Raw genomic sequence first — 3,046 nt, 5'->3', positions numbered from 1 at the left:
TGACAGATGTAGGTTTCAGAAGGTCGGTAATAAGAAATTTCTGTGAACTAAAGGAGCATTGCAAGGAAGCTAAAAACCTTGAAAAAAAAGTGAGAAGAATGGCTAACTAGAATAAACAGTGTAGAGAAGACCTTAAATAACCTGGTAGAGCTAAAAACCATTGCACAAGAACTTCTTGATGCATGCACAAGCTTCAATAGCCGACTCAATCAAGTGGAAGAAAGTATATCAGTGATTGAAGACCAAATTAATGAAATAAAACAAGAAGACAAGATTAGAGATGAAAAGAGTGAAAACAAACAAACAAAGCCTCCAAGAAATATGGGACTATGCAACAAGACCAAATATACGTTTGACTGGTGTACCAGAAAGTGATGGGGAGAATGGAACCAAGTTAGAAAACACTCTTCAGGATATTATCCAGGAGAAGTTCTCCAACCTAGCAAGACAAGACAGCATTCAAATTCAGGAAATACAGAGAATACCACAAAGATACTCCTCAAGAAGAGAAACCCCAAGCCACATAATCGTCAGATTCACCAAGGTTGAAATGAAGGAAAAAATGTTAAGGGCAACCAAGGAGAAAGGTCAAGTTACCCACTAAAGGAAGCCCATCAGACTAACAGTGAATCTCTCAGCAGAAACCCTGCAAGCCAGAAGAGAATGGGGGCCAATATTCAACGTTCTTAAAGAAAATAATTTTCAAACCAGAATTTCATATCCAGCCAAACTAAGTTTCATAAGCGAAGGAGAAATAAAATTCTTTAGAGACAAGCAAATGCTGGGTGATTTTGTCACCAGCAGTCCTGCCTTATAAGAGCTCTTGAAGGAAGCACTAAACATGGAAAGGAACAACCAGTACCAGCCACTACAAAAACATATCAAATTGTAAAGACCATCAACATTATGAAGAAATTGCATCAACTAATGGGCAAAATAACCAGCTAGCGTCATAATGACAGGATCAAATTCACACATAACAATATTAACCTTAAATGTAAATGAGCTAAATGCCCCAATTAAAAGACATAGACTGGCAAATTGAATAAAAATTCAATATCCATGTGTGCTGTAGTCAGGAGACCCATCTCATGTGCAAAGACACACATAGGCTCAAAATAAAAGGATGAAGCAATATTTATAAAACAACTGGAAAGCAAAATTAATTAATTAGTTAATTAATTAATAGCAGGGGTTGCAATCCTAGTCTCTGATAAAATAGACTTTAAACCAACAAAGAAAAAAAAAAAAAAAAAGAAGGGCATTACATAATCATATAGGAATCAATGCAACAAGAAGACCTAACTATCCTAAATATATATGTACCCAATACAGGAGCACCCAGATTCATAAAGCAAGTTCTTAAAGACCTACAAAGAGACTTTGCAGACTTCCACACAGCAATAGTGGGAGATTTTATCATCCCACTGTCAATATTAGACAGATCACCAAGATAGAAAAACAACAAGGATATTCAGGACTTGAACTCAGCTCTGGACCAAGCTGACGTAATAGACATCTACAGAACTTTCCAACACAAATCAACAGAATATACATTCTTCTCAGCACCACATACCACTTATTCTAAAACTAACCACAGAATTGGAAGTAAAACACTCCTCAACAAATGCAAAAGAATGGAAATTATAACAGACAGTCTCTCAGAGCACAGTACAATCAAATTAGAACTCATGATTAAGAAACTCACTCAAAATCACACAATTACATGGAAACTGAACAACCTGCTCCTGAATGACTACTGGGTAAATAACGAAATTAAGGTAGAAATAAATACGTTATTTGAAACCAATGAGAACAAAGACACAATGTACCAGAATCTCTGGGACACAGATAAAACGGTGTTTAGAGGGAAATTTGTAGCACTAAATGCCCATAGGAGAAAGCGGGAAAGATCTAAAATCAATACGTTAACATCACAATTAAAATAATTAGAGAAACAAGAGCAAATAAATTCAAAGCTAGCAGAAATCAAAAAATAACTAAGATCAGAGCAGAACTGAAGGAGATAGAGACATGAAAATCCCTTCAAAAAATCAATGAATCCAGGAGTTGGTTTTTTGAAAAGATTAACAAAATTGATAGATTGCTAGCCAGACTAATAAAGAAGAAAAGAGAGAAGAATGAAATAGACACAATAAGAAATGATAAAGTAGATACCACCGCTGAACCCGCAGAAAGACAAACTACCATCAGAGAATACTATAAACACCTCTATGCAAATAAACTAGAAAATCTAAAAAATAAATTGATAAATTCCTGGACACATACACCCTCCCAAGACTAAACCAGGAAAAAGTTGAATCTCTGAATAGACCAATAACAAGTTCTGAAATTTAGGCAGTTATTAATAGCCTACCAACTAAAAAAGCCCAGGACCAGATGGATTTACAGCCAAATTCTACCAGAGGTACAAAGGGGAGCTGGTACCATTCCTTCTGAAACTATTCCAAACAATAGAAAAAGAAGGACTCCTCTCTATCTCATTTTATGAGGCCAGCATCATCCAGATACCAAAACCTGGCAGAGACACAACAAAACAATAAAATTTTAGGCCAATATCCCTGATGAACATCGAAGTGAAAATCATCAATAAAATATTGGCAGACCGAATCCAGCAGCACACCAGAAAGCTTATCTACCACGAACAAGTTGGCTTCATCCCTGGGATGCAAGACTGGTTCAGCATACGCAAATCAATAAACGTAATCCATCACATAAACAGAACCAATGACAAAAACCACATGATTACTTCAATAGATGCAGAAAAGTTCTGGGATAAAATTCAACTCCCCTTCATGCTAAAAACTCTAAATAAATTAGGTATTGATGGAATGTATCTCAAAATAATAAGAGCTATTTATGACAAACCCACAGTCAATATCACACTGAATGGGCAAAAGCTGGAAGCATTTCCTTTGAAAACTGGTATGAGACAAGGATGTCCTCTTTCACCACTCCTATTCAACATAATATTGAAAGTTCTGGCCAGGGCATTCAGGCAAGAGAAAGACATAAATGGTATTCA

Source organism: Chlorocebus sabaeus, chromosome X (genome assembly GCF_047675955.1).
Source record: "Chlorocebus sabaeus isolate Y175 chromosome X, mChlSab1.0.hap1, whole genome shotgun sequence".
NCBI classification, from domain to species: domain Eukaryota; kingdom Metazoa; phylum Chordata; class Mammalia; order Primates; family Cercopithecidae; genus Chlorocebus; species Chlorocebus sabaeus.
Note: the sequence above shows the minus strand (reverse complement) of the source record.